This window comes from Arvicanthis niloticus, chromosome 3 (assembly GCF_011762505.2).
Source record: "Arvicanthis niloticus isolate mArvNil1 chromosome 3, mArvNil1.pat.X, whole genome shotgun sequence".
Lineage (NCBI taxonomy): Eukaryota > Metazoa > Chordata > Mammalia > Rodentia > Muridae > Arvicanthis > Arvicanthis niloticus.
This window is the reverse complement of record NC_047660.1, coordinates 125,408,521-125,433,506: the sequence shown is the minus strand read 5'-3', so window position 1 is coordinate 125,433,506 and position 24,986 is coordinate 125,408,521. Positions and strand designations below refer to the sequence as shown.

The following is a 24,986-nucleotide window of genomic DNA, read 5'->3' as shown; positions in this document are numbered from 1 at the left end:
AATTTAAGTTATTTTTGTTGTTTGCTTGTCTTGGTTTTTTTTTTTGTTTGTTTGTTTGTTTTCTTTTGTTTTTAACAATTTATCTTCTTTCTAATTTTACTGTTTTGCTACAGGCCTAGTAAGCACTCTTGAAAATGTAACTGTAAAAGTGAAGGCTACAGGCTGGCACTTAGCCCACAGGTGGCACGCCACATTTTCACATGTTCCTTTCTGTAGTCCTCTTTAGAATTAAGGTCAGGCTTCAGCCGTCAAACCATCCTAGAGCACCCCATTATGACATTGGCTGGTGGAAAATGTGTATTTCTCATTAAAGCACACCTGAAAAGTGGAAGACTTTAGCAGCCACTGAAAACTACCCTTAGTTGCAATATCTCAGCTAAGTGTGTGCTTTGCACGTTTGTGCTAGAATCCTAATTTATATTTTTTGTAGTCATTTACCAAATGGAAAGTGGCAACATATTTAGTGAGATATCTTATACGTGATTTAAAAAAATAAAATATCTGGGGACAGAAGCCCTCTTCTTTTCCTCCAACTTTTCTAAAAAACAGAAGAAATACAATCATATTAATGACTTAAGGAAAAAAAACTATTAATGACAAGTTTTTTGTAAGGATATGTAACAGTTAGAGCCTTCAGCCCCGGCCGGTGGAGTTTTAAGTTGGACAGTCACTTTGGAGAATTGTTGAGCTATCTCTATTAAGCAGAAACACACATATTGTGTGACTCAGCAACTCTCCACCAGGAATGATACCTATACTCAATGAATGCACTAAAATGCCTCCTATGTGCATAACAAACAGGGGCTTTTGAGTCCCTTATGCAACTCAAAAGCTGACTAGCAGTTGAATAGCTAAATAAACTGTAGCATTCCTACAACCAAGTCCCTTACGCCAATAATAGACTACAGCACAGTAGATGAGGTCCATGAACACATGTTGAGTAGAAGTAGATTCCAAAGAGCATAAACTTTGTGGTCCATCTTACCTAAAATTCAAAGCCAGGAAATGCAACCAGCACATAACCACATAGGGAAGATAGTGAGGGGAAGAACAGAGATGTTCGGTAGCACATGCTTTGAAGTGATATGGTGTGAGCCATCCTATGAAAAGACATCTTTTCATATGGTAGAATTATGACACGAGACTGTGTGAGCCTTTGCACACTTCGCTGCTTCTTTCTTGCCCCCATTCCCCTGTTCTATAAGAAAGAGCGATAGCCACAGGGCTCCTGAAGCTCGCCTTCTGTTATCACCCACCAACCCCAGAATCAATAACACATCCACCAAACTTCTTGTCTCCTGGACTGGACAAGGGGTCATGTTTTTTGGGGATGGGGTTTCCAAAGCTAAAGCCACTTTATCCTCAAAAGATTCTTGGGCAGTCTGATAGAAAAAAAAAAAAAACAAAACCTTTAAAACATATTTTTAATGTTTTCTTTTTCTTTTTGAGATTATAATAGAATTACAACATTTCTCACTTCCCTTTCCTCCCTCCAAACTCTCCCATATTCCCCTCCTTGCTCTCTTTCAGACTCTTGGCCTTTTTTCATTAAATATTATTACATGTATATCTGTATGTGTACACACACACACACACACACACACACACTGCAAAACATAACCTTCTCAGTCTGTAAAATGTTGCTGAATGTCTGTTCTTAGAGCCAACAATTTGGTATTGGATAACCAGTTGATATGCTTCTACAAAAAGGAATTTTTTTCTTGGTACCTACTGGTCCTTGAATGTTGATTCTTGTTAAGCAAGAAAGTGTCCTTAATCCTAGCAAAAAATGAGAGGCTTAAAGCAAACGTTAGAATTGAGGTAAGCAACATAAAGACACAGGACCTTACTAAGGCCTACTTAGGGCTTTATGTTTTTGAGATGTCAATGGTGTGATTTGGGTTTTTGATTGCCTACTACACCTGACCTAGTAAACTGAGGTTCCAAAATCTTCCTTGCCCACTAGATCCTGATGAGGAAGTGTAAGCAGATTATATGGGGCTTTCTGTGATATGCTAACTCATGCCCGCCCCTAGGCCAAGAGCTTTCCTAAACCAAGACTCGTGTTCAGAGACTCTGGCCCTGCATAGTAGTGGAGGGGGAGTTATGTTTCTTTAGAGACCCTTCCTCTGGCTCTTCTTTTCTTACCTTGGGACAATCTACAGAAGTTATTAGGGTTGAAATTTTGCTGAAATCTCTGTACATCTCATTTCCAAGAATTTTCCAAAATAGCAAAGGGATGTTGACTTCCCACTGGGACTTAATTGAGTGTAGCAAATCTAACAGTTTTCAGGAAGATGTTTCCTTCTGCCGCCTGACCACATTTCCCACCCTTACAGAGAAGTTCTGTGGCTGCAACCAAAACTTATCGGAAACTCTCCATTTGAAGTCTGGAACTTTCGCATCTTGAGAGAAGAAAAGAGCAGAGGAAGATCCCAGAGAAGTTGATTTGTGAACAGGGCAGGAAAGCAAGAAGGAGCCCACCAAGGATAACTATGCAATCAGGAAAGAAATGAGAAGTTCACTCAGCAGCTTCATAGGGTGGATCTGGGAGACATCAGCTCTCTAATGAGAGTGTCTTTTGAGTTCTCTAGCACAGAGAGCAGTTTAAGATCTTACTCCAACAAAGGCAGGGCCTATCAATGTTCCCTTAGCTCACCAACTAAACGTTAGTTTTCATCTTTCCTCACCTAGCTGTGACACATGACAACTGTTCCTGAGGTTAGAGGTTGGAAATACTTTTAGGTCAGATTTTCCACAGAGACTAGCTCCCCTCTGGGCTGGAGCTATGTCAACAGCCTGCCATGTCCTAACCCCTCAACACCTGGGAAGTAGATTAGCATCCATGCACAGTCACTACTGGATCTGTGAGTACCATGGAGGAGAAAGAAGAAACAGTCTGATGTTCTGGGATGGTACTGCACCTACAGAACCCCCTGCCTTCCGCCCACCCACTACCAACTGTAAAGCAGAGCAGCTGTGGGAGTTGTCTTCTGAAGACAGATCTGTTATAGTTTGGATATGAACTCCCTCAGGAGGCATATGTGGAAGGCTTGGTGCTCAGCTGGTGATGCGGCTGAGAGGCCTTGGCTTCCAGGTTGCTAACTTCCTGACTAGATTAACTACTGGTGAGCTCCCAAGCTGAAGGGACTTTATTCAAAGACTGTGCTCAGCCAGAGGAAGTGCATTACTGTGCCTTCAGAGGCTATATCCTGTCCCTGTCCTTCCTCATGGTTCTCTTTCTCTGTCTCCTGCCCCACCATGAGATAAACAGCTTTGCCCTACCTAGTTCCCCTCCAGGAATCTCTGCCCCACCATACACGGGACTAGAAACAACAGGGCGAACTGAGTTTAATCTGTGAACCCAAATAAAGCTTCCTTCCCATCCGTCGTTCTTTCAAGCATTTGATCAGATTTCATTCCTGAAGTCTGATGGATAAAACTTCTAACCCTCGTCTCAAGTGTCCCGATGGCAGTTTAGGAGAGAAGCAGAGCATTCAACTTAAGGGTAGACCCGGATGAACTGTGTTCCCTGGCAGCCTGTCTTCCTGAGTAAGGCCTTCCTGTTCAGAGGTGCAAATGGCCCACTGCCTATCACTTAGCCAAGTAAGGGTGACCTACTCTTCTGGTTTGCCTGGTCCAGTTATCCCATGTCCCCCGTATCATGCCCCCTCCCCCATCCCTGGAGCTTTCTTCTTCTCTGTTTTTTTTCTTCATAGAGACTGACTTCCGGCTTGCTGACATTGAACCTTGCTTAAGAGAACCTTAGCAGCCTAAATGTGTTCTCTTCAGAGAGCCCTGTCAGCTTCTCTTGAATAAAGGTTTCTTCTCAGCCCCCCCCCACCAGTTCCAGTCTATGCACCCTTGTTTTGCGCGAAAATCTACTGTTGCTTCACGCTGCAGGACTCAGCACTCAGAGGCACTTAATATGTGTAAAATAGTGTTCTGTGCTATGCCCACTCCCCCCAACCCCCAGAGGCTAGAGAGCGTGAGGGCGAAGGGGGTTTCCATCTTCCAGAATCGCCTCGCACACTGACTAGCACAGTCAGGACCCCACACAGAATGGCTTTGAGAAAATAGCTCAAAGAATTGGCTCACACTCCTTCCTATCCACGGTCCAGAACATCTAAGGGGAAAAATGGACCAAACGTTGTCATAAAATTAAGGAAATGACTGAGGAATAAGTTATAATGATTGAAGATATTCACGTCGACTGCTGGGGTTGCTTGTACAGGTGCTGTCGGGTGGGAATAAGGATACACACAACGACAAATGATCCATACAGTCTGCTTGTCCATGTACAAGCAGGGCCTATACTGGATGTTTGGAAGGTAACTGAAAACCACCCACAGTTCCCCTGGGCCATTTCATAGGTCTGCGGAGAGGAAGATCTTTTACTGGAGTGAGATAGGGCCCCTATATTACCACAAGCTGTTTACAGACTTCAGGCCTGCCAGGCAGGGCCAGCGATAATTGAGCCCTCAGTGGTGTTGAGCCGATGTGCCAGGAGTGAGGGTTTTGCACAGAGCAGGAGTTGAGATGTGCAGGACTTAAAATGAGCTGAGTTAGTAGTCACCTCACACTCTCATCAAAGTCTGCTGCCCGGCATGGTGCACCCAAAGGTCTTAAAGTCCTTCATATATATTAGCAAAGAACAGAGTTCCACGGGTCATTGGCATTTAAGGTTTTGTCATGTTTTACTAAAATAACTAACGAGACTTCATTTTAATGAGTGAAAGAAGTAATCTTAGCAACTGAAAAATATCCAGCTTACTATTATGAGTTAATTGTAGCACGAAGGCTGGCCTCTTTCCTTCCTCCCTCCCTCCCTGCCTCCATCCCTTCATCTCTTCATCTCTCCTTCCCTCTCTCCCTCCCTCTCTCAGTTTCTTCCTTTCCTTGGCAGTGGGATCAAGCTGTGTACCTCAGGCAGGCCACAAACATCCTGAATTGCTAAGATTATAGGCTTGCAGTACCAGGATCCAGTTTCTGCTTTCTCTTTCAAATGAGTTATAATAGGTATTTTTGGTAGTGTAATAAGTTGTCCTTGAGAGAAGATGAATATGAAAAATATCCATAAAGTTTTGGGGCTGGGGCGATAACTTGTCAAAGGCTGGAAAAATGGGAGATAGCGCAGTCAGTGAGGCTGAGAGATGACTCAGTAACTGAGATGAGGAAGAGAGTTTGATCAACAAAGTGAGTGCTAGCCATGTAAGCATAAGGATCTGAATTGAATCCCAGGGCCCATACAAGGCCTTGCCTGGTGGCTTGTGCTTATAATCCCAGTGCTTGTGAGGCAGAGGCAGGAGGATTTCTGGGGCTCACTACCAGCCAGCCCAGTCTAATCTACAAGATGCAGGACCCATTGAGAGACCCTGTCTCAAAACCAAGATTTACAGATTCTGAGGAACAGTTCTAGAGGCTGGCCTCTGGCCACTACATGTACACACATGCACACACACGCACACACGAACACACATGAATGCTTACACTCATACAAATGTACACACACAACTGCCCCCAGCAAAAGAGAAACACTCTCAAAATGATTTTTAAAGATCAAATTATTAAAATGATAATGCTGTTTAATAACTTTTCTACTTTATGCTAAATCTGAATAATGTTGTTTGGTCCCTTACCTTTAATAACTTAAAAAAACTTGCTTTCTGTCTGCCAAGGAAACTCTTGAAGGGGACTTGCTGCCCTCTTTTCAAGGCCGCTTTTTTCTTATTCATCTTTAATAGTCATAAACACTTCAATTTTCTCCCCTCTTCTGCTGGAAAAAAGATTCATGCTTTTCACTTTTTCCCTTTTGGGAAATAAATTAACCAAAATGTAATATGATACTTAAGTGAAGAATGCCGCTGACATTAAACGGTCCATGCGGCCTTACATTATGTTTCCCGTTTCATTCTATGCATTTTTCTAATACAGGCCAAAGCTGGTGTTCATGTAAATTGCTCTGGTTTTATAGAGCAGAGTGCCGCCCTCTTTTTGAAACCTAGGGCTCTCGTGCAGTAATAGAAAAAAAGACAGCAACAAAATAACGGGCCCAGGCAATCAAAGTATCATTATAGGTACATTATGTGTGGGGCGCTAAATTGGTAGAAGGCCTTTATTTTTAATTTCTGCTCATCCGTTCACCATTATTAAGCGAGCTTAGATACAGAGGAGATTTAAGAGTGACAGAGGGTAATTATACACCTTAGGAAAAGATATTTCTCCTCATAGGTCTGGAACTACACTGGGCAAAAAGCCTGCATAGGATTTTATGCAGAGCCTCTACATACATTCTTGTTTGGATATGAACATATTTTCATTCTATAGTCCAGCTTAAATTTCATACAATACCATTTCTGTTAGATTTCTATAGTCTGGCTGGAAATCATTTCAAAGTTTTCTTTAGAGGTATTATTTTAATAAGTACTTGTGGATTTTGCATTTTACACTAAAAAAATAATTCATAAAAGCAGCCGATGAAATTTTAAACCTTCAGTTATGGTTTTTTGTCATTTGAGAAGAAGGGAATGTTTTAAATCTAATTGGAAATTTTATTTAGCTCCTGTAGGATGGAGTGCTTTGAATTGGAGGATCTATAAAAATCTGATAGTTTTATTGATGTATAATTGGCAGAAAAATAAGGTACATATCTTTAAATTGTATATTATTTGAAGTATGAAGTAGATTTAAACTGTAAAATTCTTATACATCTATATGCACGTAGCATCATTTGTACACATGCACTCTGACAAGCATGCAGTAGGGAAGTGTTCTCAAAATCAAGGTAGTGATTAGAGTCTAAATCCTGAAATCTTCTGATATTTTCTTGATAGTGATCCTGTTGTGTACTTTTCCCAAAGCCCACTGCAGGCCAGCCAGAGCTGATTAGCTATTGCTGAGGTGATGTTGAACTTTTTAGTTTTACTTGAGTGGCATCATACCTGCTCATGTCTGGTGCCATTCGTTCAGCAGATATTTTGAGGTAAATCTGTATTGATCTTTACACCAATAATGTACTATCTTCTGTTGACAAGTATTTCTGTATTGTGTCAATATGTTGAGTGAACCCAATTTTAAGCTAAGCCTGGTTCCATATGTAGTAAACGGCAACCTAATTTAGTAATGTGAACACAAAGTACAAGCCAACTAAAAAAAATTGTCTTCTTAGAGCATGTAGCAGAGTCTCAGCCAATCATAGCAGTGGAGTCTTAGTCGTAAGTTACCAAGTGACTAGTGTCCAGAAGACAGCGGATGCTTCAACACACTAAGTCCAGAGAAGGCAAAACCTCAGCTGTGACCAGTCAAACCACGTCTATATTCCATGTGTTTCCGTCGGCGCATACTGCTAACCCTCATTAAGAGTTGAAACAAACTCTGCAAAGATTAATTTATTGAAAGCTATACCTTGGGACTGGAGAGATAGCTCAACCTTCCTCCTCTTATGAAGGACCCCAGTTTGGTTCTTAGAACCCATGTCTGGAGGTTCACAACAGCCTGACACTCCAGCTCCAGAAGACACCATGCCCTCTTCTGGCCACCTTAGGCCCCTGCACACATGTGACACAAATCCACACAGAAACACATATACATAAATAAAACCAGAAAGATTTTCTTTAAAAGAGAGAGATATCTCAATTTGTGTGTTCACAAGCCTTTAAATTGTTTCAAGTTTTTCACTATTACATATAAATTTGCTATTGATATTAATTTTTATTTGTGTGTGAGTCTATATTTTTCTATCCTCAAGTCCGTATGAGTGTATTCGAACATGTGTCCATGGGTGTGTGTATCTGTGCTGCACACCCATGTATGTGGAGGCCATACTGGGGTCCTTGATGCCTTTCTATATCACTCCTCATTTGTTCTTTGAGTCAGAGTCTCTCCCTTGTGTTTTCTCTGCTAAGCTGGAAGGCAGCAAGAACTAACAGTCCCCTCTTTCTGTCCCTCCCCAGTCCTGGGGTAACAGGACTTTGAAGACACTCAGCTTATTCCATAGGTATTGGTCCTCATGATTTTGGATCAAGTGCTTTTAGCCATTGAGACATCTCTCCCGACCTGCTATAGATGTTCATTTACAGATCAGCATATGGACATACACTTTCATTTCTTTGGAATACAGTTAGGAGCAGATTCACATAGTAACCACATGTTCACCTTTTTACAGAAACCAGTAACTGTTTTCCTAGGTGGCTATGCCATCATAAGCCTCACTTACAGCGTATGTGTCACGCCCTTCCTCACCCTCATCAACATTTGATGTTCACATGTTTTCATTTGAGACAAGCTTTAAATGTGCACTATGGTATCGCTTTCTACTTTCAAGATTTTTAGAATTTATTTTTATGTGCAAAAGGGTTTTGACTGCATGTGTACAAGTAAGTGTACCATGTGCATGCAGTATTCTCAGAGACCAGAAGAGGATACAAGATCCCTTGGAATTAAAGTTACAGATGATTGTGAGCCACCATATAGATACTGGGAAATGAACTCAGTCCCTCTGCAAGAACACTCACCACAGAGGTGCCTCTCTAGCTCCTCATGTTGCTTTTAAGTTTCATTTCTATAATTGCTTATTTATTTGGACCTTTGGGTTTTCTAAATGAGTATGTTATAATCTTATCTTTTGCCAATTTTATTTTGAATAATCTTTATTCTTATAGTTACTATTATACCATTCTTTTTGAATTTTAATTAATTCTATTTATGTAATGTTTAGTTATATAGTCATATAATATTATTTACATATTTGTAAATATTTATATTATTTTATATTTATATTTTTAAATTTTAATAAAATTTTATAAAATAGTCTTATAGCTAGGAATCTCCATAAACATGCTTATTCTGTATCACTGTAGATTCAACCAGATTTTGTACATAGGTAATCATATTCTCTGTGAACTAACACAGTTTTATTTCTTCTTTTCTAATATGGATGTTTGTTATTTATTTTCTTGTCTGATTGCAGTGGTCCAGCTCTGTGAATAGGAGCAGTAGTGGAGGATGGGCTTGACTTGTGTCTATTTTAGGGACAACTTCGAATTTTCTCCCAACAAGGGTGCTAACTATGGGCTTTTCAAAGAAGTTCTTTATCAGATTGAAGAAGTTCTGCTTGTTTCTGTCTTTCAAAGAGTTTTGGTTTTGTTTTGTTTTGTTCTGTTTTTTTTTTTTTTTTCAGGACTAGAGATTAGATATAGCCAAATAATCTAATATTGTTTAAATAAGCATTTTAAATAGAATTTTGACTCCAATCAACTTTTGAATAGTTCAAAACATAAAATATTAGAAATCATGATTTTTTTAAAAATGATCTCTTAAAAATACTGATGTTGAATTTTTATAGACTTATATGGGCTATCTAATATGCCACATGATCCTGCTTGTTAGGATCAGGACATTTGTGTTCTTTTGTTCATATAATTAGATAGAAATTATCATACACTTTAACAAATTGTGTCTTGTGTTTGTATTATTTTAAATTATACAATACATTTATAATTGCCTCTTCAATTAAGCCATGCCTTTAAAAGAAGGAATTACATTTAACCTATCCCATGTCCTTCTCAACATCCAGCACAATGTGTGGCTTTCTTACCAGCAGTTGCCGGATCTCACTCACTGACTAAAATTGATTCATTGTTTCTCCTTCTCCTGAAGTGCATTTAAGATAACAGGATTTTGGACTTTTGAAACAGAAGAAAAGAATAATGTTACATATTTTCTCCGCCATCAAGCCTTTAGTGTCTAAACATCAAATAGCCAGGGGAGAAGGGTGGGGAGCAGCTGAACTCCAGAAATGGGGGCTGTTGGAAGGGGTTCACTGTTGCTCTTACAGCTTGGGTTAGCATCAGCTGTACACGTAGTCTAGTTGCATGTAAAATTGAGCACAAGTCCAGTCCACTGAATTCATGTTTACTTTTGCAAAATAGCAGGTGAGAGGTGATGATCTTTATGAGTTCTTGTGTTTCTGGATATTAACTAGGAGTCTAGGTGTCTGGAGAACCTGGGGTATCTCATATCTCATGCACTCCTACTTCTATAGGATTATGCTGCTTTGTTCTCTTGTTCATATGATTAGAAAGACATCATTTCTGGGTTCTGTCATTTTGAGAATTGAACTTGGACTTTACCCAGGCTGGGCTGCTGTCCTGCAACTGAGTTATATCTCCAGGCATTATTTTTACTTCTTAGTTTGAAACAGGGTCTCACACCGTTGCCCTGGCCAGTCTTTTTGCTCTCTCAGTAGCCTAGATGGGTGTTAAACATGAGATCTTCCTGTTTCCTACCCATACGTCTATTCACAAAAGTGGAGACGTAGAAGAAGACTGGAGGTACATTGGCATTAATGATAGAACCATGAGCAATTTAGGTAGTTTTTAAAATTTTATTTTATGTCCATTGATGTGAGGATGTCAAAACCCCTAGGGCTGGAGTTACAGACAGTTGTCAGCTACCACGTGGGTGCTGAGAATTGAATATGGGACCTCTGAAAGGGCAGTCAGTACTATTAACTGCTGGGCCATCTGTCCAGCCCCAATAATTTAGGTTTTAAATTTTCTCTGTGATGTTCATTTTTTTTTTTAAATTCCCTTTGTAGGAATCTACTTATATCTTGAGGAACTCTAAATTTTACTGTCAGCTAAAAGCACTTAAAAATTCTTTATTTTATGTGTACAGGTCTTTTTTTCTTCATGTATGTCTATCTACCTACCATGTGTGTGCTTTGTGCCCACTGAGGCCAAAAGAGGGCATTGGATCCCTTGGAACTGGAGTTATAAACGGTTGAGAGTCACCATATTGGTTTTTGGAATCAAATTCAGGTTCTCTAGGACAACAAAAAGTGCTCTTAACAACTAAGCGACCTCTCCAGCCACTATGACTTTAATAATAATAAAAAAAACCTTAGGTATTTTAAATTAATAATTTTCTTTGACACAGGATCTTACTATATTGTTCTGGATAGCCTGCTAACTTATTATTTAGATCAGTCTGGCATCATCCTTGTGGAAGATCTACTTGCCTCTGTCCTCCAAGTGCTGGGATTAAAGGCATGGGCCACCATATCCAGCTTACATTTATTTTTAAATTAGTGCACATAACAACAGCTCCTTTTGGCATTTTATGCATACTTAGAGTGTTCATCCCCTGCACCTACCCACACTCACCTTCTGCTCTAGTGTCCCGTCTTCCTGCTCTCACACACCTGTGTTCTATGTACCCTTCTCACCCCCTTTCATGACAGTGCCCCATGTTCTATCTCATGGTCTCTTTTATAGTTTCCTGGCCCCTGTCCACACATCTAGAACATTTAGAAGCTAGTGTCTGCATACGTGGTGATGGTCTCTCTGAGCCAGAGTGATCCCACTTAATGTATTTTCCAGGTAAAGTGTTTAATAAGTCAGCTAAACAGAAGTAATGGTCATGGCATTCCATGTCAAGGCGTTCCATGTCAGTAAGCAAGGTTTTTTGTTTTTGTTTTTTTTATAATACAGCCATTTCATTCCTGTCTTATAATGTTCAGTCTGTGGCCCTGAAATCTTAAGTGAATGGCAGCATTTCGCCACCTCTGTCTATAGAAGAAGATGGTAGTTTTGTGGATGGTATTAATGTTTAACAAATTCTCTTTCTAGAGCAGAATAACTGTTGGAAATAAAAATGTTGGGTTCACTGCCAAGATCACAAAAAACTGAAAGTGAAATGAGCAGACCCAGAATCTTGGTGTGTTTGGGAGACAGCACAGGGCAGAGGCACAGCCTTTGGTCAGGACACCCACTCTTGTCAGAAGCAATGGAACCAGGAGCAATGGAACCGATCACCTTTCAGTGGATGGCATCCTGAAGGTGCCAGTCAAGAATCCTTAGCTTCGAAGCTTGGCAGTGACTCACCCCTTTAATCCCAGTACCTCGAGACGGAGGCAGTAGGATCTTTCTGAGTCTGAGGCCAGCCTGGACTACAGAGAGAGTTCCAAGACAGTCAGGGCTATGTAGAGAAACCCTGCCTCAAAAAATAAAAACAAAACAAACAGAATCATCAACTTACCTAAAGATGCCACGAGAAATAAAACAACCTTGATTATCGCCACAAATCACTGGTGTTGATAGGAATGGTGGGCATGAAAATCTATATACATGTGTTATTAGTCATCAAATTTTATATAAAAAATAAGTTTTCTTGATAAAAATCTACTTGCAGCATAAGTATTGAACAATAACAAACATCAATATTTTGTGTTTATCCATATGTAATACATTTTAATATTAGTAGCTGAACAAGTAATTGGCATTATAGATTTGTCTTATTTCTTTATTAAAAATTATACAGGGTTATGTAGGCTGTTTTTATACAAGTATATAATGTGCTTTCTTCTCTCATTCTCCACCCCACTTAGTCCCCACTTTCATGTGATCTGTAAATATGAGATTTTATCTGTCTATAAAGTTCTAGGACCCACAAATGAGAGAAAATATGTAGTATTTGACTTTCTGTGACTGGCTGAATTTATTTAAGATGATGATCTCCAATTTCATCTACCACCCCTCCCATCCCATGAAACCACATAAATTCGTTCTTCTTCATGACTGACTAAAACATGAATTGTGTGGTCTCCACATTTTATCTCTCTACGCTGTTGATAGACACCTTGGTGGTTCTGTAACTTAGCCATTGTGAATAATGCCAGAGCAGACACTGATGTGCAAATGTCTGTCAAACGGGTTTCAAAGAATGTAGTCTTAACCTGTGCCTTAGTAGACAAGGATTGATTAATGTTTTGCCTTACAAAAGATTCACCATTTTTTGAAAAGATAGACACCACTATGTGTGATAGCTAGTGTTATGCTAACTTGACACAAGCTCAAGTCACAGGACAGGAAAAAGCCTCAACTGAGAAAGGGCCTCCATAAGATCTGGCTGAAGGGCATTCTTTTTAAATTAGTGATTAATGTGGAAGTGTTTAGCCCATTGTGAGTGGTGCCTCACCTGGACTGGTGTCCTGGATTCTTGAAGAAAGCAGGCTGAGCAAGCAAGCTATAGGGAGCAAGCAAGTAAGCAGCACCCCTCCATGGCCTCTGCTTCGTTCCTGCCTCCAGGTTCCTGCTCTGTTTTCAGTTTTACCCTGACTTTCTTTAATGATGAACAATGATGTGGAAGCAGAAGCCAAGTAAGCCCTTTCCTCCTCAACTGTTTTGTTTGTCATAGACTTGTATCACAGCGATAGAAACTCTAAGTCACCATGCTTTCAGAAATGTATCAGAATAGAAATCGTACATAAAAATATACGATCTGTAACCCTGGCTAAGACACTGTAACCAGCAGAGCTTGAACTTGCAACCCTCCCAACTCAAGCCTCCTGAATGTGGGGATCGTGTTCCTGTAATAAGGAAAGCTCAGTTGGAGGCAGGGAAACTTTGACTAGGGAGTTGTTGGTTAAACTAGTGGGAACTTTGGCATCCTAGCCAGTTAGCAATAAAACTATTTTCTTAAAAATATGAAATGTAAGAACACATAATATAGATTGTTAATAAACACAATTCCCTGTACACCCCCTGCCACTCCCTTCCTCCCTGGTGAGGCTTTCCAAATCACACTGCTTCCTTGTTCTCATAAATGTAACTCAATCCTGAGTCTTGTGTATTGAATTCCCTACAATTTTGCCATGCATTGATGTTGTTATGCATCACAATATTTAATTCCCATGCTTTTGAATCTTCTACAAATAAATTCAATAATTATATGTCTGGCTTCTTTTATTCCACGTTGAGTATGGGCTATTTTCCTAACCTGATCATTTAGTTAGATTTTACTTTTTAGTGCTGTAGAGTACTCCGTTAGTAAACAAATCACATTGGAGAATTCACCTAAGACACACGTTAGACCTCTTTCTTTCAGTTTGGTGTGTGTGTGTGTTGTTATTGTTGCTGTTTTTGCTGCTGCTGCCACTGTTGTGTTTTGTTTTTTGTTTTCTTATTTTTCCTAGACTAGGTTTCTCTGTGAAATCCTAGCTGTCCTGGAATGCATCCACCACCCAGCTATTTTGGACATTTTTAATTAATAGTTTTATGCGGTGTCCAAATTAGAATTCCTTAAAAGAAATCTAATCATTTCTTCTTTAAAAAATCATGAAAGTGTATGGGTAAGAGCCACTCCCCAGCTCGACCAGTGTGATTCTGAATATGTTACCTAGCTCTCTCTCCCCCCATCCTATGGTAATAACGGCATGGCTGTCACAATGATTAAATGAGAAGATGCATGCAAAATGCTCCAACTAATTTCTGGATTGTATGTAAGTGTTCGATATATGTGATTCACTGTAAGAAACCAAGGTTTGGTACAAAGTCAATGGAAAGTCATTTGGAAAAAAAAAATAAATCCCCAGCTAAGAACAAAATGTTTTTAATATTTCTGGAGAAAAATTGAAACAATTTATCTCTCTTGTGTGTTGTCTGTGACTTTGAATTTAACTCAAATTGTGCCAAAAAAGGAAAAGGATAAAAGGGAAAGCTCTTGAAAGGCTGCATGCTTGGCCTGTGGAAGAGTGCCATCACCGCCCCGGGCGCGTGGGCGCTGCAGACTTAGGCTTGTGGCGTTCTTCGTTCCGCATAAAGCTCTGTAAATGAACTGAGAGCTCAGTGAATAGTTAGAGAGGAAATCATCTTTAATAGGATGAAGACGGGGAAGTACTCAGAGATCACAGCCCTCTCCACCTTGTTCTGGCAAAGAGTGAGCAGGCATTGAAGGAGATAAAGTCTACTCTCCACACCACCATGGGGCTTTCAGTCTAGGTAGAAGCTCACACATTTGACTACAGGAAACCTTCCTATGACACTGCACAAGTAAAACGGAGACTCTGAGTGACCCACACATGGGAAACACAATTTAGAGTTTTAGGGGTGAGCCCTTTACTGAGTTATAAGTCGGTGTCAAATACAGAAATAAGCCCTACAAGCAAACATTTAAAATCAAGTTGAGTTAAATGAAATTATAGGTAGGGAGTCAGCTCACACATCGGACACAAACCATTGAGTTCTACTTGCCACATACATAACACCAAAGGTCATGCTTGCCTCTGCCCCATTGTTCAGAGCCCAGCTTACCACAGGGCACTGAACGTGGATTACATTTCATTGACTAATGGTAGACTGGAAAATATGCAAATTCCTGTACTACCTTGAAATTATCATGGCCTGAGTTACTTTAGTCAGTCCAACAAAGCACAGATCGTTGTTCGTAATTCTTACCAGAAGGAAGTTCGCTTTCACATACACTCTTGGCTCAGTGTTATGCTCAGTTAGTGACTCTCCACTTTTTTTTGTTTTGTTTTGTTTTAAGATACCCACTTTTAATATAATTTTTTTAGGCTTTTAATTATTTGTGTGTGAGTTTGGCTTGTCGTGTATGAAAGTCAGAAGACAACTTATGGGAGTTGGGTTTTCCCTTCTACCACTGCGTCTAGAGGATCAAGCTCGGGTTGTCAGAGTCGGTGAGAGTGGTTTTATCTACCTAACCATCTGACTGGCCACATACGTCCCCTTTTAAGAACAACATTTTACACTGATCTCCCCATCTGTTAGGCCATTTTGCTTTTTAATTTTGGATAAAATAAAATTGAAGATCCCTAGAAATAATTGAGCGGCAAACCTTCCTGTTGCCTTCCTTACAGGGCTGGGAGTCCACAAACATACACCCCAGCTCTAGAGGCCTCCTGGTACTCCTGTTTTAGATAGGAGGAAAAAATGATTGGTTCCATCTCTCAATGACAATCTTTGATGTGATGGCTCGTTAGTATTTTTAAACCTTCGCAGAAGCCATTCCCATTAACCCTGCTCCAGCCTTCCTTTCTCCAGTACTTCTATTTGGACATCCTTTCTGAACCTTCTCCAGCCTTTCCACGTGTTAAAGTTGCAGAAGCCACAAGTGGCCATAGCATTCGGGTAGCACTCAGTTAACAAGTGTCACAGAGTGATGGGCTTCTTCAAGACCCATACTTTTAAATATAGAAGACGATGAATAAAAACCCAAATGTAACTAAATGCCACTGAACAATTTTGGCCTATAATTTCTGATGAAAAGGTTATCACAACGTCATGTAAAGTTACTGTGTGTCTTGGACCTTATCTTGCCCATGCTCCTGTTGGTCTACTGTGTAACAGGATACACAGTTCGTGTCTCTAAGCCATAAAAATGCAGCAATGAGTCCCATATGTATCTTGGCCTAGTCTTTCTGATGGAGCTCCTGATTAGCCCCTTTGGCCACACAAGTAGAGTTAGCATGTCTTTCCAAACAATTCTGTTATGTTTCATTACTCTGATTCCCTCCCATCGAGAGCTGCTGAAGAGGAAGGCTGCTTGCTCTCTTCCCCACTTCCAGCCATTCCACATCTTGGTGTTTGTGCCTGGGAACTCAGCCGCCATTCCCCTTCCCTGCCCTGAAAGTAGCAAAGAAGCACACATCACACCAGTTTTTAAAAATCAGTGTAGGTGGGAATTATGAGCTAAGTAGAGATTCCCCTATATCCTGAGTTGGCTGAAAGTTAATTAGTAATTTATCTAGACCTGTAGGGTCACTGCACTGTACAAGAAGTGGGCGTGTGTGTGTGTGTTCTTGGGGTTTTATTCAAGCATAAGCTTGGGTGTTCCAGCAGACAAACATGTTAACCATGGGCTAGCAGCCTTCTCAATACGATCGGCTATTCATCAACACCTTTTCTGACTCAACAGTTTCACAGACAGTGAAACAATCATCAGTTACAAGATATGTTAATTCCTGACTTTCCCTCTTAACATTTGTATAGTTTTGGAGAAGCCACTAAACATTTGAGCTTCTTTTCTCCAATATCTGTATGGTTTGGGGGAAGTCCCTACCTGTTTGAACTTGTTTTTCCCAATACACTCATGATGTTCTTTGTCATACACGCTATTTTGATAATCAAGTAAAACAATGACCAAAGATGTGCTGGGTAAACTATGACAGACTGAGATGTACAGCAAGTCTACCCTTAGTGGCAGTGGTACCTGGGTGGGCAGGAGTGGTGGGGAGTGATTTTCCCCTCCAATGAGCTTACGTAAGTGGGTGGGCAAACTGAGCCAGCAAATGGAGTCCAACTCAAGACCTCTGGATTGACTTTGTGAATAAAGAATGTTTTTCACATTTCTAAGGAGTTGTAAAAAACAGATGTAAAACAAACTAACAAAAAATAATAAGACTATCTGTTCTTTTATGTTCTGTTCTATTCTATTCTATTCTATTCTATAATATAATGTAACAGAGACCTTTGCCAGTTATCACAAATAGCTTACTTTCTGCCCCCTTCCCAAAGGCGTGTGCTGATTCTTTGGAGCAGAAGTGAGACACAAGATTGAATTTGCAGCCTCCCTACCAACTTGAGTATATGCTAGGCTCTGGCTGTCTCCTCAAAACCTCTCCTAATCCTACACACAAGCAGATGAATAAAAATAGGCCATTATCTTGTTATCAACCCGTGGGAACCAAGGCTCTTCAACCACATGCTAAAGATGAAAAGGACTCTCAGGTTGCGCAGCCTCGGAGCCCCTCAAATCTCTGTTCAAATTGAGCTGTGGGCACAAATTATTTTAGAAAACACCAAAGGATTTCACATTTTGAGTTTTTGTTTCCCCTCTTATAATCTGCTGCAAATAGAATTATCTCGTCTCTCTCGTTTTCTCCTATCGTGGCAATCTTCAAAACCCCTTAATCTAAACTGATACTGGTGGCAAGGACCTCTGACATAATTAAATTGAACCACATGAATTCTGAATCAAGATTAAGCAAAAAAAAAAATTAAAGCATTTATTGTGTTGAAATTTCTCATGCCAATTTTCTGCTAGCAGGGAGGATCCAAAGGTCAAGGTTTTTGCAGCAGACTTAGTGGCATATTAGTTACAGTAATTCAGCCTGAAAATTCCAGCAGAAATAAATACAATGGAATGCCATGAAATACAAGAGACCACAACTCTAATCAGCTCCTGGGAAAAAAAAAAAAAAGAAAACATGCGTTTTCTTATTGACAGTTGATAAGCTTAATCCCGAGGCTTGGTTAGAGACAGAGGAGAGTGAGGGTCTCCCAAGGCTGCTGTTAGGTTGAAGTGAACATTTAGAGCTCCCCTTTCCGCTTCTGCCCACTGTGACAGGAAGGCAAACAGAACTGAAAGCTATCTGTGCTATTGCTTGTAGATTTTTATCACACTCATTCAGTGGGTGTTCTCTGAGCCAGACAATGCCGGAAAGCCTGGGAGTCAATATGGTAGACAGTAAGTAACAGAATGACAGAAACCTTATGAATTATTTTGCTCTAATTTCAGAAGCAACACCAAATATCCTACCATAAACCTGAACATCCTTCTGTCACAGATCTTACTTACACCAATATGTGGCCTAAGACTCATAATTGAACATGACTCTAGAGACTCATTTTGTGAATAGAGTTTTTTTTTCCCCTCAAAAATCATGTAGAGTTCTTTTTTAAATTGAAGCACAGGATCCAGAGTTCATATGAATGTCAACTCATAAGAATAATGTCAGCTTTTACAAACTATTTTGCTTCTTAAGACTAAGTCATTAACATGGGGGCCACAAAGATGGCTCAGTTGCTATAGTACTTGCTGTCCTAGCATGAGATGCTGAGTTTGAAGCCATGTTAGAAAAAAAAAAAAAAGCCAGTGCTGAGGAGGTGGAGCTGGGTGGATATCCAGCACTGGCTGACAAGCTAGCGTAGCCTACTTGGTGAGTTCCAGACTGGTGAGAGACTTTTTATTTTTTTTGTTTCAAAAAATAAGGCAGTTCTTAAAGGACACCCTGCCCACCACATATGTGAGACAGTTCCCCTCCTCAGCGATTGACCACACATGTAAAAAGAAGAGCATAGCAGATAATTCCGCTCTACTTGAATGGCATCACTATGGCCCAAAGATGACATAAAGATAAAATCTCTAAGTAATGTGATACAGGTCTCACAAATAAGGAGAAACAACAATGTACGTGACAGAGAGATGTCTTCCTAAGTATAAAATGTATTCCTAAGTGGACAGATCCTAAAAGAACAAAAAGATAAAGAATGTGATTTAAAAAAAAAAATGAATGAGGCAAAACATGAAGGGAAATCACAAAAGAATGTTCTAGCAACCTGTAAATAAATGTGAAGGCCTTCAGAGCTGTTAACTGTAACAGCTATGTTAACTACAGAATAGAAAAATTTGCCTTTAATTTAAAAAAATTTACAATTACTTATTTATTGTGTGCATGTGTGTGTGAATGTGTGTATGTGCATGTGTGTGTGCATGTGTATGTGCGTGTGTGTCTGCATGTGTGTGTGCATATGTATGTGCATGTGTGTGCGTGTATGTGTGCATGTGTGGAGGTTAAGAGATGATTTTCAAGAGCTGATGCTCCCTTCCTATCGTGTGGATCCCGGAGATTTTATTCATGTAGTCGACTTGGTGGCAAGCACCATTGAACATCTCACCTGCCATTCTCTCTCTCTCTCTCTCTCTCTCTCTCTCTCTCTCTGTCTCTCTCTCTCTCTCTCAAAATGATTATGTGACAGTATATACAAAGTTTAACCCCAGATTTTTACTTTAAATATTTTGTAATAAGACAAAAAGCAAGGACAAGTTAGTAAGATTAGACAAACAAGAAAGAAAATATGGAAGAAATTGCATTTGCATCTAGTCATAACAAATTCTAGAAAATAACTAATTATGTAAAAAAGAGAGCATACTTCACGTAAAATATACTGTACACTTTATATGCTGGAATATCAGGTAGTGGAATATTATGGTCAATAACAGGAAAGAATGAGAGACTATAAAGATATGATAGAACAAAGAATATTAAGAATGATCTTTCTTTGACATTGGCACTGATTATTTATGTCAAACTTTTTTTTTTATTCATTAACTTTCTTCTTTGCTGTCACCTAATTGCATGGTTAAAATAATATGTGCATTCATGCCATTAAATTTTTTTAATTATTTCGATGAAAATCGAGTCATGATTTCTCAGTGAAAAAGGAGACCAGAGTGCAGTGTGTGTATTGTGACATCATTATATAAGTTTATATAATATTATTTATATAATTTATAAATAATTATAAATATAATTATAAATATATAATTTATAATAATATTAATATATTATTAAATAATAAAGTTTAATGTTTTTAAGTTGAAAGATACTGAATATCTGAACTCAGAGGAAAGTAGCTGTCTAGGTGCAAGCACATAGTAGGTCTCCATGAGCTGCTTTTGCTTGTTAAGCGCTTAAGCATCTAAGGCCCAGTCTTCTACTTCAGTCCTTTCTGCTTGCCATGCCTTCCTGAGCTAGGGACAGCAGTAGGCAGCCTATCAGCAGTTGTGCTGAGTAGGACATTTCTGTCAGTGTAATATTTTACCTTGTTTCTTCCTTAAAGGAGCAACTGACAATTGTAAAATTAATACATGACAAACTTTCTCATTATATACTGTTGCTGCCCCTGCCCTTCCTGTAGCTCAGGCCAAATTTCCATTAGTCTAAATGGGAAACATCTTCAGGAAAAACGGAGATTTTGGCATAAAAATCACTGGTTAACATGTTCTTTCCGGGGTAAAGTACTCTGTAAAAGAATTAATAATTGACTCCATGTCTGGAGTCCTGAAAGAGTGGCTTTGTGTAGCCCCCGGTGAAACCCATGATGCTAATGCTTATTTAGGCTATTAATAAAACATACATGCTCGTTACCCAATGGCCCATTAGCTCTCCTTCCAAGACCTGCTGATGCCATGAGAGGCCCGCAACTGTGTGTGTGCCATTCTTACAGAGAACAGAATGTGTTCTGAATTGCTACCAAGAACCATTTAAATTCTTACTCGGGCTATTTAAAAATTGAGTATCTGGCTCTAAAGAGTAGTAGTTTCTCTGCTCTACTGTGTAAAGATAGATATTGGCAGTTCTCTGACACTACCATGAGCCAAACTCCAAAGTAAATGCCATTATAGAGATGGGATACAGAAGCCAGCCCAGGTAAGGGCCCTGCATAGGTAACAAAACCATAACTGATCCATTCTCATGGAGCATGACATTCTGGTCCAGAAACAGAGCATACCACTGCCACCACACTGCCACCACACTAACGATAGCTGAATACCTCTTTGCATATGGGACCCTTTTTTGAAGTTCTTCCCAGTCTCACCTGCCCTCAGGTAAGTCACTCTCTGCCTGCGGAATATTGTTTCACTATGCTCAGATGAGCACTGAGAAGGAGGTATGCTGTCCATCTGAGGCACTAGAGTAAAGACAAGTGGCCTTCTGTGTCCTCAGGTTTATTTTCTGAGGATTAAAACCAATTGAAGATTAGACATTAAAAAGAAATAATGAATTGTCCCTGTACCTAGCACATGATAACTTTTTTTCTCATCACTATTCCCTAAACAACAAGATGACTATTCATGTAGCACTTAAAGTTATTAGACACTGAGGACACACATTAGTATATATGAAAAGACAACACCAATATATGTGAAGGATACCAACAGCCACAGACTGTGGTGCCTGAGGAGGGCCTTGGAACTGGTCTCTGTATGTGAAAGCAAGGTAACATCTTAGGAACTGGTTGATATTACTCAAGGGAGAAATGAGTAGAGAAACGAATGGACTCTTCGAGTTCTTGAGGGATGGAGGGATGGGGCCAGGTAGATTCCAATGTAATAAGTCTGTACCTGTGATGTGAGCTCCCGAACTGCCTGTCTGGCTCAGAGAATGAAAATAAACCAAGGAAAGCTGCAAGAACAATCCTTAACAAGTTAAGTAAGTGTGTGTGTGTGTGTGTGTGTGTGTGTGTGTGTGTGTGTGTGTGTGTGTGTGTGTTGATCAGAAGGAGGAGAAAGAGGAAGCAGAGGAAGAAAGGGAAGAGAAGGAAAAAAAGCATGAGGAAGCAAGGGGAAGGTAGTAAAGGAAAAGAAAGAAATTTTCTTTTCTCTTTCCCAATGGAAAGACCCAAGTAGCAAGGAATGCTTCTTCCAAATGGGGTGGATTTTAATTTCCTCACTACGTAGACACCACTTTAAGTCAAGGCATTGGAGATCAACCATTCTGTGTCCCCCTTTAGCTTCGTAACCTCACTAACCTCACAATGGCTATTTCAGCTTTGTCAGGCCTCAGGATTCACATTAATAAGGCTCAGATTTAATCACCAATGACAAAAGTTAATAAATAAGGTCTGCTACTAAACTCAGAACAGAATGCATGTTTCAAGTTAGGCAGCTGAGAAACAGCACATATGTGTTACATGTTAGAGTTTCTTCTGTTGTCCGTTATTGTATATGTTGGGAAATTTGTGTTTAAAAATTTGCCTCTTAAATTTTATTTTGTTACCCATCTAATTTTTCACCCATGTTTGAGTCCTTGCAATGTAACAGACCTTGTGTTTAGGGCTGGGAATTTACAAAGTTGAGCAACCCTAAGTATTCGCATTTTAATGGGGAAAATACAATTATCACACCATTTGCATAATAATTTCCACCATATTACAGAAACCACTTCGTTTACTATTCATTCTTCCAGATCCACTTTGTTTATTTGGTTGCTGTTTGATAATTGCATACACGCATCTAATGTGTTTTGGTCAGGTCTATCTCCCTATTCTGCCTCAGCTCCTTCACTTATTCAGGACCATTTCTCCACCAGCTCATGCTCCTTCTGTAAACACACTGAGTCCACATAGAGAGCTAAGTATGTCCGTGGGTGTAGGATTATCTGCTGCAGCAGTAGCCGCTCAGGGGCTGCAAAGGTCTATTTTAAAAGCAGCCATAATGGCCCTACCCTGGGACACGTGGACTCTGTGGGTGACAAAAAAGAAGAGCACACAAAGTTGTCAGGGGAAAGTGTTGAAGAGGACATAGGGGTGGATGTGACTAAAATGTACTGTGTATGCCTATGAAAGTATCAAAGAATAAATAAAAACATTATATAAAATATGTATCTCTATCTATCTATTTATAAAGATATATTACATCTATCTCTTTAAAAAATCTATCTCTTAAAAGTCTTCAGAAGGTTCCCTCATGCAGGCAGAACTGAGTACCAGCCCCACTTCTGTCTCATTAGGGCTGTCATCTTGTTTCTGGCAGAACATAGATTTAAGATGATGAGTAATGGTTGATTACACACACACACACACACACACACACACACACACACACACACACACACACACAGCCTAGGAACACGGTGAGCAATCTACAACCAGCCAGGACTGGGTGTCATTCATCTTGTACGGAGATACCCCACGGAGTTTGACATGTCAGAGAAGCACAAAAGGTGCCTCCCAGGCTGACGTGGGCTCCAGCAGACCATTTAATTCCTGGAGTTCTAGGTCATTTCTTTGATTATGTGTTCCCTTAAAGAAATCATACATCTCAAAGACCACAGAATTAGTTTTCAACAGACTGAAATCACTGTAATACTTCTAATATTGTTTTCATTTTGGTAATGGTGAACAGGCCTTTGGAGCAGCAAGGGTGTAAGAGGATACTGAGAATTAAAGAAGCCCATATTTCTGCTATGGCTTTAATTAGAAGTAAAGTCTTTTCTCATGGCAACTTAGTAGAAGATTTTATTTCCAACTTTCTTAAAATTATTGTTTCAGAAGAGTTACTATTTCCAAGTACATTTTAAAAAATAAGAAGTACTAGATGCTTGATTTTTAAAAAACAAATCAAATCAAACCTGTATAGTTATTGTACTTACATACATTAAAATAATTTTTTATTCAGATCAATAGATAAAAAATCAAATGATCAACACAATTATCAGAAAGTCTTATTGTTATCTTATTCTGATTTCTTTACAACCTATGGTCTCAGCATAGCTCAATTGTTCTTGTAAAGATTTATGTATTTATTAATTTTATATGTGTGTGTGTTCATGCATGCATGAGTGTGTGTGAGTGTATGAGAGTGTGTGTGTGTGTGTGTGTGTTTGCATTAGGTTTGGACCTGGATTGTAAGCCACCATGTGGGTGATGGAAACTGAGCCAAGGTCCTCTGCAAGAGTTGTAAATGGTCTTAACCTCTGAAATATCTCTACAGCCTCTCAATTCTTATATTTACTAATTAAGATAGTAGAACTTTGAGGCTCAACAAAGGTTTTTTTATCAAACTTTTATTTTACCAAAAAGTCTTTAAAATAGAAACTGATAATTATTATTTATTATCACATTATTTCATAAAAAGAATCCTATACAAGATTCAGAAGAATCTACTAGTATAAATAGATATTTAAGTCAAATAAGCTTAGTTGTCAGAAATGCACCTTGTCTTAACTGTTTTCTTTTTAACATGGACCAATGAGAATCTTCATATAGACATACAATTTCAAAAAATCAGTCTTTGAAGTTTCTGTAGGTTTTTCTTTTCTCTCATCCCTTCCTATCTTTTTCTATAATCCTGTGCACCTTGCCTATTCCCAGGGGTCACAGTAAGAAGATCCATCCAGCGCACTTTCCCAGTGCTACTGAAACAAGCTGTTCCTGATAGGGGCTCCTTAAGTAGCTCCTCCACTGCAGTGAATCAGGCTAAGTACATGTCACCCACTGCTTTCCAATGCAGTGAATCAGACTCAGTACATATCACCCACTGTTCTCCAATGCCATGAATCAAACTAAGTACATCCACTCACACACACTTCACTGCAGTGAATCAAACTCAGTAGATATTACCCACTCCTCTCCAACGCAGTGAATCAGATTCAGTCCATACTATCCACACACTCTCCATTACAGTGGATCAGGCTCAGTACATATCACTCACACACTCTCTAACATAGTGAATCAGTCTCGATACATATCAACCACACACTCCCCACTGCAGTGGATCAGACTCAGTACATATCCCTCACAACTGACAATAATTTCAAGAGTTCACAAAGAAAGAATTAACTATTTTTGCTTTGCTTAGTGTTAAGCAAAGGCAGAAGACTTTCTTAAAGTATAAATTGG

At 39.5% G+C, this 24,986-nt stretch overlaps 1 long non-coding RNA gene across 1 annotated transcript in view; it reads left to right on the top strand.

Annotated features, from left to right (window-relative positions):
- Nucleotides 1-24,986, top strand: part of LOC143441630 (uncharacterized) — a 37,058-nt gene that overhangs the window by 826 nt on the left and 11,246 nt on the right. The gene's annotated exons all lie outside the window — the stretch shown is intronic.